At 46.3% G+C, this 16,766-nt stretch overlaps 2 pseudogenes; both read right to left on the reverse strand.

Annotated features, from left to right (window-relative positions):
* Positions 1-1,381: 1,381 nt before the first annotated feature.
* LOC146186761 (protein brain tumor-like) lies at positions 1,382-3,420 on the reverse strand (annotated as a pseudogene).
* Positions 3,421-13,442: 10,022 nt separating this feature from the next.
* LOC146186762 (protein brain tumor-like) overlaps positions 13,443-16,766 on the reverse strand; it is a 33,254-nt pseudogene continuing 29,930 nt past the window's right edge.

Consider the following 16,766-nt stretch of genomic DNA (forward strand, 5'->3'; position numbering starts at 1 on the left):
CCCGCAGAAAATCGTTGAGCTCATGGCTCAGGCCGCAGTCAATGGTAGTCTGCCTGTTCCGAAATTCCAACGTGATTTGACCATCACATTTAGTTCCTCTGCTTACAATGGTTGGGTTGTGTCGCTCACAGAAGTCCAGCATTAACTTCCCGTTGCAATCACTGCATACGCCCATATCCTCGATGTGTCCGTTGGTCTCCCAACAGGATAATATCGGCATAACCTCTGATCTATACCCAGAAATGTGGCGCAACAAACACAATCACATGCGAAGACACACAACACACGCGCACACTACCAACTGTGCGCGTGTGTTATGTCTCTTCGCATGTGATTGTTTGTTGCACCACATTTCTGGGTATTATGCAGCACCAACTAGACCCTCAAGCTGTTATTCTGATCTATAGTTTATCTCGCCACTGAGACGTTTAACTACATCCTTGTTTTCTTGCCCCTAGCCATGTACGTTTACCGGAAATTTGTCCCCGACACCCATACAGATACTATGTCCTTTGCACGATGGCTTTATTCGTCGCCAATTTGTTCCTCAGTGTATCAACATATCTACCCCCCCCCCCCCCCCTAATCTTCGTTGTTATTCTGTTGCATCTTTCCCAGGCGTAGCCGGGAATACAGTGCAGTGGTGCTGCAATAGCAGCGCTGCTGCTGATGGCAACACTGCTGCAAGTACCAAGCCGTGTTTGGTTGTGTGATTTTCTGTTTTGAGCGCATAAAAGCGAATCACGCAAGAATTGATTAAAAAAAGGGTAAGTAATTTAACGCAAGAAAACTTAGGCTGCCTTAACCTGATATGGACACCATGATGATGATGAACACGTTCTTTGTCGAAATGAAACTTGGTGGTTGGCCGTACTATTCAGGGCGTCCGTTGGATTTTATACACCTATATGCAACAATACCTGTCTATATGACGCTATAGCATAGTCATAAAATGTAGCTGCAGCACACTATCATCATGTCGCCCGAAATCTATTTTGCGTTCATACCGCTATGAATTTCGGTTTAGCTGACAAAATAAGCGCCTAATTTACTCGCTCTGAACGCCTTTAAAAATAAGTTCTGCATTGTTTCGATACGTAATACGGCACTGCGTTTCCCAGGACTTTAAACTTCACATTAGCACTAACCCCAAAACTTCGAAATAAATCGAAGTTTTTTTTTTTTTTTTTTTTTTTTTCAAAAAGCAATCCCGCTGCACCTGACCGCTCCTGCAAATATTTTTTTTCTTGCGAATTGTAAATATTTTCCAAGTTTTTAAAGAAGCTCGCTGAAACCCTCGGCATATTTTTGCTGCAACCACCGTAAACAGTGAAGAGCGTTGTCAATGTGCACAATGAAATCACTCATCAGTCTGCGTTGATCATATTTTAATTAACAGTGACATATATTTCGGTGTTCGTGTCTAGGGCATCTGCCTTATAGACAATTAGCCGCGTCAAAGTCTGAATCCAATATATATCAGGAACACACTCCGTCGTAGTTGAACACCTTGACGCAGTGCATGCTGTATGAACTGCCGCTCATTCACCGCTACGCCGTTGGGGAATTCGAGATGTTTGGAGCGGCCCAACTTCTGTAGTACGTTCCCACTCAGGTCGAAGATGGCGACCCGTATCACCTTGTACTCGACGACCACCACACGGCCCTTGGGATGTATGGCCACGCCGAGAAGCTGCTGCAGGATCACAGCATCAAACTTGCGCTCGAACTGGCCGTCCAGTTGTATATTTGAATCCGGTGCGTTGGCGAATACTCCGTCACTACAATATCACCTGACTGGCGCACAACAGCTACCCGGTTGAGGTAGAGTAGTTGTCCATCACGTCTTACGCACTCGCCAAAGTGGAGCTTGAACCGTCTCTCCCGGTCGAAATTGTCGATGCTGTGCTTGTTGATGTCACCGACTACAATGTCATTCTGCGAATTCATTGCCACACCAGACGCCTCTGTGAACTCTTCCTCCATGGCAACGAACTCGCCAAACTTGCAGTGGTAGATCATCTTTTGCCGGTTTATCTGGAGTGGAAACCGTCTTAAACCAGTGTCAGCTTGGTATGTGGACGAGAGTTCACCCAGGTCACTCGGCGGATGAAGCGCCGGAAAGTCCTGGGGAGCACCAAAGTCTGAGCCGTAGTGAAAGGTGCTATCATCTCCACTGGACCATTTCTCATAAGGGCTGACATCTGCAAGGCTAGTTGAGGACGGACATAAGCTATTGGAGGAGCTGAAGCTCTTCGATGGGAGGTTCGACTCAAAAGAAGACTTCGAACGTGGTAGTGAATACCGGCCCTTCTTGTGCAATGTGGACTCACAGTCAACGCTACCCAGAACGTCAACACTGAGCAGAGCAATTGGTGGTTTCCGGGCAGCACTTTCAGGAGCTCCGTCTTGTTTGATGTAGACAAATGTTCTGAATACGCCTACCTGGATAGCTTGATAGTTGGACACAAACTGCAGGGTCATTCCATGAAGACCACACTCAAGCCCAAATGAGCGAAATCCATGGTCCTTGTTCTCTAGCAGAGGCTTGAGGACCAAGGCACCGGTGCTCGTCGGAAAGCGTGTAAGCCTCATCCCAGAGGCACACACCTGGTGGATCGTTTCGATCGTATCCAGCACATTTTGCCCGAGGAAGCCGAGAGGCACCATCTTGACACTGTGGATGATCTCGAGCTCGCGCAAGATCTCCTGCCGGCGCTCCTCGAGCGAGGAGTAGTAGAAGTGAAATGTGCCTGTTTGCTGGTATTGAAGTTGCAGACGGCTGGATACGTGCTCAGATATCTTCAATGCTACCCGTAGATCGTGTGACCTGGCCCTTCCGCGTCACACCACGTGCGGCACGCTTTTGTTATGCCCCTCGCGCCCCGTGTTGGTCTCAAGCCATGGCACGGCACCGGACAAGGAAGAAGTACGCACTAATCTCCGAAGCTCGAGGAGCACTTTTATCAACTATATATATTTATTGCCTCTGGGCCTCCCAGGGATACGTGATGAAGGATGAGGCAATGATATAGTTATTGGAAAGACGTTTGCTGATTTCACGAAGTCCACAAGTGAGCAATGATGGGGTCCCTGCGTCCAGGCAATATATGTAGCAGATTTGTTTGCTACACGCTGCAGTCATAAAACGTAGAAAATTGACCACAGACGCTACAAACAGCTACCATGTTAGTAGCAACGAAAGGATTCAGTATGACGTTATCATCTGCTAAAACCTGATTTTTATGACCAATTCAAAATATAAATGATTGTTCAATTCTCGACTTCTTCCCTTTAGATCCCACAAAGTGGTAAGATCTACCAGAATACGCAAAAATTTTATTCTCGTCACCGGCAGCAGACTATTCCTTTAAGCCCTAGCAAACACTCTCACAACTACCGCACTCGATCTCGAACCATGCCGGAAACGTCGACACTCGCCGCTTTACGAAGACAACCGAAACCTGCCTGCCTATAATCCTGTTCACTGTCTATCGACCGCAAATTTGCCTCCACCCCGCCGCTGATCAGCCCTCTTCGCATGAGCTGTCTTTTTTCTTGAGCTACAAAGTTTCTGAGAAAGTTGCATAGGTTTCCTTTTTAGCCGTATGGCTGCGCTTGGATGGATTTCAATGAGTAATTACTCCCTTTTTACAAATATACTCCACCTTGGGTGATTCCTCTTAATATTCAATCAACACCATTCCCACTTCGAGTTATTGATCAATTCGCTATCGCTCTACCATCTGCTCTGCTGACCATCCTGGGTAATTCGGTTGGTAGAGCGACTGCTCCAGAAAGGCGGTGGTCTCGGGGTCGATCCCCGGACCAGCAAAAATATTTCTTTAACCACGAGATTTCAGAGAAAGTTGTATAGGTTTCCTTTGTAGGGGTATGGCTGAGCTTGTGTAGATGTCAATGAGTAATTACTCCATTCTCACACAAATCTCACGCCACTTTTATCCGCTCTTTTCCCTTCCTGCCCTGAACAAGATCTCTTCTAGCTGCAATCATCTCCCTGAGCATTTCTTTTGGACTTATCACTGGTTTGGTCGAAGCAACTGCACTTGAAAATATTATCGTACGCTTATCTTCGGTATAAGGTTGGGTTTTCCTCGAAACAGGCAGAGTTAATATTTCAACCACCCACGCCTACTGAAATACGTCATTCCCTAACGAGCACAAGCTTGCTGTGCCATTAATGACTGTTGCCTGTAGGATGACAAATGGTATTCTTCTTCAAGGTTCAGCTGTAAGCCTCTGGGTTCCTGGCCAGTATAGCTCAGCAGGCCTACGATGGTTGACCTTTCCCTTACCAGACCACACTTAGGGAATGAGTGATAGCAACTGGCCACTAAAAACCACGCATTTCATAAGCCAGTACGTCACGGCATGCGAGGACGTGTGGAAGGGACGACGCGTTGGCTCCGGTGTGCATGCAGCTAGAAGTGACTCAATTTGGCAGCAGCAGCAACCGCACTCGCACGCACTCAAGCTGTACATTTCACGCAGGTTAGTGGGCTAGCGTTTTCTTGTCTCCTCCTAATTATCTGGTACTTACGCTGTTGCTACGAAGCTGAAAGCGTGCACTAACTCCAGCAAAATGCTGTCTGAAATCGCAAAGCTCGCAAACGATTTCAGGCAAGAGATACGTGACGCGCGCTGCGATGGAAAAGGAACTGCGGAAAGCGATTGAGAATATAATGATCGATGGATCTTACCAGCACACAGCTTGAGGTGGTCCTGAGCCGCAGCTATAAAATTGAAAAAGACAACTTTGCACTGAAAAAAGAAAATGCGACACTGGTTGCCGAATGCAATTCATTGGAAGAGCTCGTCTACCTGTCTGAACAAAACAAATATTGACAGAACTGGAATAATAATAATAATAATAATAATAATAATAATAATAATAATAATAATAATAATAATAATAATAATAATAATAATAATAATAATATTAATTGGTTTACAGGAAGAGAAAGGAGTACTATCTGTCACACTTGCTCTGTGGACACCTGAACCCCGCCGTAATAGAAGGGATGAAGGTGGGTGTGAAAGTGGAAAATAAGAAAGGGCAGCCGTAGCGGAGGACTACGGAGTAATTTCGATCACCTGGGGATCTTTAACGTGCGCTGACATCGCACAGCACACGGATGCCTCTTCGTTTCACCTCCATCGAAACGCAACCGCCGGGGTCGGGTTCGAGCCCGCGGACAGTAGTCGGGCGTCTTACCACTGCACCACCCCGCAATGCTCCACAAACAGACATTTGGAAGTAAAAGGCCTACCGGCCGTGGAAAAGCTACGTTTCTGACATCCTCAGCACAAAAGGCGACGACGTAATTCATGAGTCGAAAATTGCCGACGATTACGTTACTTCCTAATGGGAAATTTGAGCGCAGCTCATCATAATAATAATAATTGGTTCGCAGGGAGGTAAAGGCGCAGTATCTCGCGCTTGCTCTGTGGACATCTGAACCGCGCCGTAAGGGAAGCGAGGAAGGTGGAAGTGAAAGTGGAAAGAGAGAAAGGGGTGTCGTAGTGGAGGCCTGCAGAGTAATTTCGACCACCTAGAGATCTTCAATGTGCGCTGACATTGCACAGCACACGGACGCCACTTCGTGTCACCTCCACCGAAACGCAGCCGCCGTGGTCGGGTTCGAACCCAGGAACTCCGGCACAGTAGTCGGGCGTCTTACCATCACTTTTTAGAGCGCAGCTCTTTGGCGTCCGTTCCTGGGTTTCGCGTCGGCTTCGGCGTCGTTGTCGGCCTCGTAACCAGCTCCGCCCCCCTTTCATCCCCCCAGCGCTAGTAGCGACCGACTGATACCGCTGGATGCCTCTGACGCCGCTAGAGAGTCAAGATAACGTGACTGCATAAAAAAAAAAACTGATTTATTTATAGGAAAGGAAAGGCGCGGTAACTGTCTCACTTGTTTTCTGTGGACACCGCAACCGCGCCGTAAGGGAAGGGAGGAAGATGGGAGTGAAAGTGGAAAGAGAGAAAGAGGAGCCGTAATGGAGGGCTACGGAGTAATTTCGACCACCTGGGGATCTTAGACCGTCGCCGCCATGCAGAAAGAGGACCCCCCCCCCTGTTCCTGTGTGGCGGATAGGGTGCTCTTCAGTTGCCGACGCGCCGGTTATTTCACGTAGGCCCCGGCACGTCGACGAATACGTGATCACCTTCCCGCGGCTAGACCTGGTTCTCTGGTTCTTGGCGCTGCGGAAGCGAGGGTATCATATTGTTTGCGTCGGCATCGGTGGCGTTGTCCCTGAAACCAACTCCGCAGCTGGGGTTGACTCACTATCGGCGTCAGCAGCATCAGTCAGTGGCTGCTATCTCTTCCCTCGTCCCTTTATCGCGTTGTCCGCTTGCTGCGCGCGCTTCTGCCCCCACCGTTTGCCGCTGGGTGTACACGCCGCCCCCCTCCCCCCTCTTCCTGCGAGTCTCCGGTTGTCAAAGCGCCGGCTCGAACTTAATTCCTTTCTTCGCTCCTCCTCCAATGCAACCCCTGTGCTATCGCTATCGCACTGATCGCAATGATCACTGACATGCGCGCCAATGACGACAGAGAGTCAGACATGGGCTGGTTAATAATGAAGACGTCGAGAAGTGTTTCAGTGTTCTTCCAGACACTAGTGGGCTCATTTACTGTGCAAGTACAAGCATTAGATTCTAACTGTGTATATAAGCAAATGGCAATGCGGAGAGGGTGTGTTTTATAAACTGGTGTTCATATCGCCACCTACAACCAATGTTGACCTAGATTCGTTTGCCCAGCTTAAAAGCTATGCAGAAATACAGGAAAAGCTGCTTTATCGTCATTTGGGGGGTGGGGGGTAGAAACAAGTATGGTCCTTATAGGATGCTGTGAGGTGTTCGAGATCACCAGTTATAATGATGTTATCGGGAAGAACATTCAGCTTTAGTGATTTCGTGGCGATTAGTAATAACAACCTTCCTTTTCGCGTTGTGCGTTTTAAGTAATGTGGTGTGTACCCAGCAACTCTAAGTACTTCATAATCGTGTCGGTACCAGGTCTCCGAAATCATAATCACATCGTATGTGTAGCTAGAGCGGGAGATCATAAGTCGTCCTGTTTATCGCGTGCTGAGTGTGTGTTCTATTTTTATTAGATGAAAGAAAGTTAAGCTACTCTATTTTTTTTTTTTGTAGAGTGCATACACGTTGGAGCGGTTTTATAAATCTTCCCGCCATATACTGTCGTCTGCAATGTACGTACAAATACATCAAACAAGTATCTATTCCATTTGGTTATGTCGCTGAAGCAAGTGATGCGTAGTACACGCGGCTTTTCAGTTTTACGCGAATAGGTTTTTCTGTCCTTCGTCCAAACGTAAAGGTGCAGACATAAGTAAATGGAGCAAGCGTTTTCGTTCAAGTTAAAATCACGCTTCCTGCACTTGATATAAGAAAACAATATTCATCCAAGTAAAAGAGCCCTGGCGTCCACTATCGGATCGAACATACCACGACTGCCAGCTTCAATTATGCAACTCGTGAAAACGTTTTAAAATTTCTTGCAGGGGTATATTCAATCCGCCTACTGCATGCGTGCAGATGTTTTCCTAAGACGCTTAGCGCCTCGCACAGGCGCTCATTTATGTAGATAGTGCTTTTCCCTGTAGATAAAGATTGATTTATAGGAAGGGAAAGGCGCGGTACCTGTCTCACTTGTTTTCTGTGGACACCGCAACCGCGCCGTAAGGGAAGGGAGGACGGTGGGAGGGAAAGTGGAAAGAGAGAAAGAGGAGCCGTAGTGGAGGGCTACGGAGTAATTTCGAGCACCTGAGGATCTTTAACGTGCGCCGACATCGCACAGCACACGGACGCCTCTTCGTTTCGCCTCCATCGAAACGCAGCCGCCGAGGTCGGGTTCGAACCCGGGTACTCCGGCACAGTAGTCGGGCGTCTTACCACTGCACCACCCCGGCGGGGCTCCTCACCAGCAGAATTCCGAAGCGATGTGCTTAACATAGATATAGTCTGAGGTATATAATACAACTATTTCCAATCTAGCTTATAACTGCTTTTTACATCTCTTTACATCGATCTACATCAAACAGTTTCCGTTAAAAGGCAAAGCGAGCAGTAAACAAAGCTATAAAACCTTGGATCACAAAGACCTTGTTGTCCCAAATAAAACAATAATATGGAATGTACAGAAAGTTTTTTTTAAAACAAGAGACCCGAATGACCTCAAAACTGTCAAAACGTTCAGAAATAAGTTTAGTTCCCTAAGAGAGGCTAGAAATATACAAGTGCATAACTGTTTCAACCCGCAGATAATGAAACGAATCGACGTTGTCTGACGAAAGGTGCTAGTTAGAATAAATCAGAATTCACAGCAGTCTAAAGAAATAACCCCAATTGTACACCATCAGGATCTGCATTAGCGAACGCCTTTAATGATTAGTTTACAATTCTTGTAAACTGTTGTCATCACCTTGCTAGTCTAGGCACCTGAAAACTAACTATTCTGGCAATACATTTCTACGATTTACCAGTTCCCAGGAGGCGCATTACGCATTCATGACTTTCCGGAACAGGAAAAGTACTGACTGATGACTTGCAAATTGGCCCTGTTAAATACATCACAGCTATAATTTCTCCGGTACTAGACCATGTATTTCACCTCCCTTTCTTAAAGGGTTGCTCTCCGAAAGCCATGCAAGCTGCAAAACTATCTGTTATATTTAAAGTTGGCGTAAGAACCTACTATCAAAATGCACGCCTATATCGATCTTGAGGACTTTTCTAAGAGAATCGACAAACTATTCTAGTAATAATAATAATAATTGCTTCACAGGAAAGGAAAGGCGCAGTATCGTCTCGCTTGTTTCTGTGGTCACCTGAACCGCGCGGTAAGGGAAGAAAGGAAGGTGGGAGAGAAAGTGGATAGAAAGGAGACGTAGTGGAGGACTACGGAGTAATTTCGACCACCTGTGGATCTTTAACCTGCGCTGACATTGCACAGCACACGGACGCCATTTCGTTTCGCCTCCTTCAAAACGCAGCCGCCATGGTCGGGTTCGAACCCGGGAGCTCTGGCACAGTAGTCGGGCGTATTACCACTGCACCACCCCGACGGGGCACAAACTAACCTATGTTAGAATGAATTCCTCCTCTGGAAAGCAGCACATTCTTACTGATGACCAATTCGGCTTCACAAAAGGCAGGTCAACCAAGATGGCTCTTTTAATCCAAAACGAATATATTCTGAAGCATATGAACGGAAATTAATAACACTAGGAATTTTTTATAGATTACTCTGAAGGCCTTTTATCGCATTAATCATGACACACTAATAAAAAACAACTCGAAATGTGTCTCTTTAGAGGGGTATTTTAAGTCTTACACAGAGCTTCTTTGAGTACCGGCGCCAAATGGTTGTAATGGAAAGCTATACATCACATCTTAAAACAGTTACAAGTGGAGTGCTTCAGGGAAGCATTCTTGGGACTCTATATTTTAATATTTATATCAACGATATCATAAACATTTCACCCCACGCTAAGTACGTTAATTATCTATGTTGATGATACAAGGAACTTGTGTCTCAATGTAATTAAGCATTACAATAACTCAATACATGGTGCTAAATAAATTCAGTAACCATCAACACGAACAAAACGAAAGCCGTTCTATTCCAACCTAAAAACTCCAGTGTAACCATTTCAGACCGCATAACTATCTGGAGGTCACCAATAGAAGTAACGCCTTCACTTAAGTTTTTAGTCGACATATTTGAAGAAAATCTGACATGGAATAAACACATCGATATCCTCAGTTTCAAACACGCAAGCTTTGCCGGCGCCCATTCGAGTGCGCTCATCTATACCCGTTTCCAGAAAGTTGTTAATCTGTAACTCCTCCTTCTTTTTATCAAATATAAAATATTGCCACCTATTTTGATGAAATACTGTGATGTCAAATATTAGTCACCTTTCTCTATTGCAAAAAGTTGCCGACGATTGCGTTACTATACTAATGCGAATTTGAGCGCAGCTCATCAGCTGTTTCACCTTTTCGATAGATTGAGGCAAAGATCTCGAGCAAGACACGTATGTACAATTACAGACAACTTTTTTAATTTTTCACACGTATTCCTTCAAGAAACGCACCACTAACAGTTCTTGGCTGTCATGAAAGAAGCTTTGTGGTCGGAGAAATGAAGAGAGCAATTAGGTTATCGGGAGGTTGCGGGAGGCAGCGCGCGGGCCCATAGTAACGTTGCGCGACGAACAGATAGCAGCGACTGACTGATGTCGCTGACGCCTCTAGCGAGTGAAGAGAACGTGAATTTGCGTTTCGGCTTGGGATGCATGCACTGTGATCCGCTGATAGCAAGCTGGCGATTTAGCAACCGGAGAGCACCCTCGCCGCCACGCAGGAAGAGGATTGCGCCCAAACCCGAAAATCAAGGTATAAGGCGCGCAGGAAGCTCGCTAGAGAAACGCGAGGTGAGTTGATACGTATGTAAAGAAAAATTGGGCCTATTTAGAACTGCATGTATAATATTGTAAAGTCATGTAGTACATTCTTTTGCTTCGCCGTTTCATGCAGTAAAACGTGCACTAATTGTCAACAGCGTCCACGCAATTTCTGAAAAAAATGCACACGAAAATAAAGCTCAAGACACGGCGCACTACAGCAAGCAGTTCGAATCGGGCGCCATAATCACTGCAACCCCAGATCTGAAGGTGTGTCGTCTGACTCAAACTTCTTTGCGTTTCTAATTCGCTCAGTTTTGGAACCTCCGATTTTCTTGTGCTCTAGGCCTTTTCAAAATCTCTGTTTCAAAAATGACATGCCGTCGTTTCGGCCCAGGGCTTCTAATTTCCCATTGGCATCAACCGAGCAACTTCGTAAGATTTGTGATTAGCTATTATTTCGACGAGTTTTCCCGTAAACTGTCCCTTTGGAAATGAGGCTTGCTGAAAATATTTTCTTCCCCCTCCCTACATTAAAAATTTCGCTGAACCCTGTGCATATTTTGGCTATTGGCCTCGAGATCGAGCAGAGTCGCCACCTTGCGGCTCAGAGGCGAAACCTACTCAGTGTGGATGCGTTTTCGCGTCGCGTGCCAGCCCGCAGTGATTTACGCGCGCGCATGCGGCGTGTACAGAAGTGTTTTTGTTTCGCGGTTCCTGTAAGCTTTTGCTTACCTATATGCCTCTTGCAAAATAAATATGAACAGTCTATAACCCCACGCTTCATTAAAAAAAAAATACTTGTCCGTATCGAGCATGTCATGCTTGGATAAGGACATCATTCATCGCGGTCTTCGGCACTTGAGATCCTTTGACATCAGATCAGTTCAGTCGTTCAGTCCTGTCCGACTCTTCGTGACGCTATGAACCATGTCACGCCACGCTTTCCGGTCTCTCACTATCTTCCTAACATCACATAACTTTGACATGCAATGTCTCAAACGAAGTGGTACTGTCGTTACCGCCGTGTCAAAGCAAAACAGGTCGCTACCATCAATAAAAGTTAATGCAAACGCTCAAAAATCGCATATTCCCGTTTCTGTTTGGAATACCGCAGCTAATGAAACATATGCCACCGCAGACTGCTTCATACAGCAGAATGCAGTTTGAACAGATCACTCTAGGCCTACTATGTCTTCTGTATTCACGATAGAGTTGTGTGAGTACTTTTTTTTTCTTTTAAACCTCTGTCGCGGTGTCTCAATGGTAGGGGCGCTCGACTGCTGGTTTCGAGAACGGGGGATTCAATCACAACCGTTTCGAAAGGCGCTCCTCTGCTGTGGGATTTGACTGCACAATAAACAATCCCACGTGGTAAATGTGGTGTTAATAATGAAAAAAAAAAAAAAAACGACACCAAAACCAGCCTCTGCAACCATCCGTCATAGCCGATGCCGCTTTGCGTTAAACCCGGGCCAATATGCATTTCTTTTCTTTTTTTTTTGTTGTTGTTGGAGGCTTCTGTGCATCCGTAAAAGTTTTAGTGAGCAAATTTTGCTTTAGAGAAATGCTCGAATGTTTGAGAAACATATTCCCTGCACCTAATTGTTACCCTAAATATTGCATCATACACCTAGGTTAATGTACTTTACTGGTAGCCTATTATAATCATAATAATCCCTTTTCGTCCAAGTGCTGTCTTCTGAGCAAACTCGTCGTTTCTGACAAGGGAAGTAAAACAGCTTCATGCGGGCTTAAATATCAGTGTTTAGTTCGGGAATAAATACATCTTTATAGCCGCATGATAAGATGACCTCCATTTCTTTCGGAATAGTTTTATATCCGGCATCTGTTTTGGAAGCAACCCTAATATTTTACTTCGCATACGATTTAGTCACTGCTAAATAATTAGTGATAAAGAAATTTTCAGCCTGTAAAATTGCTTCCCAGAACATGACAGTGCCCATGCGCAGTTTATAACGATGTCTTCGCAGCGAATAATTCGTAGCTTGCACTTTAACATTACTGAAAATTAATCGCTTTGTAAATTCTGTCAAGTGTGTTAAAGTTCTCTCACACGGTAAAATTGATTGGCATTGCAAAACAAAATAATTAGACTACTAATTTACCGTTATATATTAACATCACACACATCAGAAATCCCTTTTACTTTCCTCGGTTTGAGGAAATCATTTACAGTTGGTGGCGCATGCAGTAATACGTTATCACATTCTATGACAGTGGCCGCAAAAAGCATCTCGGCAAATTCAATCCACTCAGCACTGTACACGTGAACAATCAGCTTTCGTGTGCGGCGAGGTTTCCTGTATATTGTCGGCGTGATCTCATTTTTGGGGAATACTTGTGCGTGGTTGTCTGGGCCAGAGTTGATGTGCACTCAGTCTAAAGCAATTCGCCATGCAGTGCGCTGCCAGTGCTACATTTCCCCTGCTTAATCCTCGAGTCAAGTACGATATAATGAACCAGGCTTTCTAGATTCAATCTAAAGTATTGCAGGTATCTGCGTGGGCTTGACACTAAATTCGCTGGTCTCACTCGCATGAGACACGTGCAAACTGTTTAAAAGTCGATAAGAAAAACAAAGCTGCCATTAGGCAGGCCCAAGCATTAGGCGCGTGAGCGCGGTACAGCGCAAGAAACGTGCAAAGTAAATCTGGAAGTCTGGTGGTTGCGTGCTTTGTTTTCCTAAAATCCGCTCTTCTTCTGCTGCATTGGCGAAATCCTTGGATCTTTTTCGGCAATATTGCAGAAATACTGCAGAAGACACGTTTTCATCGGCAACAAACCCGCCATAAACTCGGAAGCAGACCTACGCAGCGTGCGTTTCTGCGAGCGCCGCCGGCTGCCGATCCACAATACCGGAGTGACGGTGGCGCCACCTCTAGGTCAATCTCGCGGCGAATAGCCACCATTTAAACACCGTTATCTACGTGCATAGTGAAATCACGCATCAGTTCAGGTTAATCACATTTTAATCGATATGGGTATTTGTGCTCATATTTAGGGCTCGAGCACTGTCGACCATTGTTCATATTCTTGCCGCGTTTCAGTCTGAATGAAATCTGCTTCAGGAACACCCCGTCGTAGCTGAACACCTTGACGCAGTGCACCCGGTTGTCCGAAGTGACCTCCCACCATTCATTCACCACCACGCTGTTGGGGAATTCCAGGTGCTTGGAGTAGCCAAACTTCTGCAGTACGTTGCCGCTCTGGTCAAAAATAATGAGCAGCATCAATATGTAGCCACGCGTCAAGGGTGCTGTGGGATCACAGCACGGAACTTATGCAAGAACTGCCCATGCGATTGCAAATATGGATTCGATGCATCAGCGAACGCTCAGTAACTACAATGTCTCCTGACCGGCACACCGGATACCCGGTCGAGCAGCTGTCCATCACGCTTGCCACACTCGCGAAACTGGAACTTGAGCTGGCCACAGTTGCGACTACGGTGCTTGTTGATACCGGTGGCCACAAATGCCATTATTTTCATTCACTGCTACACCAGAAAGCTCTGTGAATTGTCCCTCAATGCCACCGAACTGGCCAAACTTATCCAGGAAAATCATCTTTTGCAGCTCTATATACGACTTTACTGGGTACAACCCTACGCAAGTACCAGCTAGGTAATTGGACGAAAGTTAAGCCAGAATACTCGCCGGATGAGGCGCCAGGCAGTTCTGGGGAGCACCAGAGCCGTGGAGAAGAATATCAGTAACTACACTCGACCAATTGTTATAATGGCTGAGATCTGCGAGGCTTGTTGAGAACGTACCTAGGTTGTTCGCAGAGCTGAAGCTCTTCGCCAGAAGGTTCCAATCAAAATGGGACTTCGGACGTGGCAATGGATGGGGGCCATTCTGCTGCAGTGTGGGCTCGCCGTCAATGGTAGCCAGAACAACACAACAGGGCGGAGCGATTTGTGGTTGCCGCGAAGCTCCTTGAGAAGCTGCTCCTGGCTCGACGTAGCCAAACGTGTGGAGTACTCCTTCCTGGATTGTTTCATCGCTGGGCAGAATCTGCAGGTTTGTCATGAAGCCCACACCCCGGCCGAAATGAGAGGAATCCCTGGTACTTGTTCTCTAGCAGGAACTTTAATATCAAGGCGTCAGAGCTCGTACAAAACCGAATCACCATTCCCAAAGAGGCACACACCTGGTGGATCCTTTTTGTCGCATCTTGAGCCTTTTCCCTCAGCAAGCCAAGAGGCGCCATCTTGGCACTGCAGACGTTCTCGAGCTCGCCCAGCTTCTCTTGCGAGGGCTCCTTCAGCATCGCGGGGTAGAAGCCAAATGTGTCTGCCACGTCCTCCTTGGTTCGTTGGTACTGAACTTGCAGACGGCTGGAAGACCTGCTCAAGGATATTGAGAGCTGCCCGAGATCGTGTGACCTGGCTCTGCAGCCCAGCACCACGTGCGAGATGCCATTGTTGCGCCCCTCACGCCTCACTGCGGTCACAAGCCACGGCACAGCAGCAGACAAGAAAGAAGTTGGCACTAGGCTCGGAAGTGAGAGGAGGGAAGTAAAAATAAGTTTCATGAACGATTTATTGCCTCAAATCATTAGAGGGGTTTATGATGAAGGATGAAAAAATTATTAAAATATTTAAAGGGGTTGTCTGATTTTATGAAGTTCATGACTAGGCGAAGATGTGGACCTTACGCTCAGACAATGTCTCGGTCACAGTCACTGAACCATCAGATGCCTGAATCTTCTCGGTCTCAGTGCTGGCCAGAACAGCAGCTTGGGCTTGTTGGTCATTCATCTTCAGGTAAAAAAAAAAAACATGGACGGGACACAAGAGAAAGAACACACAACGAGCGCTGACTTTCAACAATTTTATTCCGGGGCAAACATTGCTTTATACACTGTTGCGCACCGCACGAGACACAGACACGTGGCTTCTGCCACACATCATCATTGTACAATATCCAACAGCTCCAGTTGTTTTTTTAGTTCTAAGTACAGATGGTTTACTGATAGTCATCTCCAAGCTTAGCTTTCTCGGCTGATTCAAATATCTCTCGAACCAGCTGCTCGGCATGTTTATCGACAACTTTACATTGTGCATTCTCAGCCATACAAGTTTTGGATGGGCAACCTCTCACATGTATTCCATTATGCCTGCGTGCTTGATCGACGTTAATTTTATGTTCTTTCAGTCTATCTTTAGCACGTAGTACATACCGGCTGAAAGAACAAAATTAACGTCGATCAAGCACGCAGGCATATTGTACTACGTGTGAGAGGTTGCCCATCCAAAACGTGTGTGGTTGAGTATGCACAATGTAAAGTTGTCGATACACACGCCGAGCAGCTGGTTCGGGAGATAATTGAATCAGCCGAGATAGAAGCTTGGAGATGACTGTATCGGTAAACCATCTGTACTTTTGGCTAAATAAGAACTGGAGCATTGCACAATGATGATGTGTGTGGCAAAACTCACGTGGCTGTGTCTCGTGCGGTGCGCAACAGTGTATAAAGCAATGTATGCCTCGGAATAAAATTGTTGAAAGTCCGCGCTCGTTGTGTGTTCTTAATCTTGTGTCCCGTCCTTTTTTTTTTTTTGCGCTGTTACCTGAAGGTTAGTGCTGGATAGTGCCACAACAGGTAATGATTGTCGACTTTGATATTTTTGCATTTGCGTGCCGGACGCTCTGAAATGCGGCCACGTCCGAGTGACGGAAGAAGTGAGGGCAACCCGGAGCCTCCGAAGCGGAACCTCCTCTGCACGGATGAGACTACGGATGAGGGTTACCGCACCCGGAGGCATAAGAGCACGTATACCGTGCCCGAAGTGTTCCTTTCTAGACGAGAGGAGAGTAGTGTTGTGTAAATTAAGGAACACAGGCAATATTGACCCTGAGGTCACGAGGCGGATCGCAATATCTGCATAGCTTTGAGAAGCGGTAGGTCCCGTAGAACCAGCTAGATACGGTTAGATTGGATATGCATACCGCGAGCTGGTAGATGTCTTGACATATTCCTCGGCAACAACTGAGACATCGGAGCAACCGATCTGCTTGCAGGGCGTCAGTGCGAATAAGAACGTGAGGAGGCATATTTGTTGCGGTGACGAAGCAGAGTGCCTATTGAACTACAGCGAGCTCAGCGCAAAATTATATGGGTAGTTCCATAAGCTGAAACGTGTGTGTCTAATTAAAGCCAGAACGACACTGACAGTACACTGCAATTTTTGCTTCACAATGTTGCGTGTTTGCACCCACGTATAACACGATGAGCACTGAAGGCATGTGATTTGTTTTTGCTCTGCCAGTCTTTGC

The sequence above is a fragment of the Amblyomma maculatum genome, chromosome 6, assembly GCF_055883805.1.
Source record: "Amblyomma maculatum isolate TAMU_Amacu chromosome 6, ASM5588380v1, whole genome shotgun sequence".
NCBI classification, from domain to species: domain Eukaryota; kingdom Metazoa; phylum Arthropoda; class Arachnida; order Ixodida; family Ixodidae; genus Amblyomma; species Amblyomma maculatum.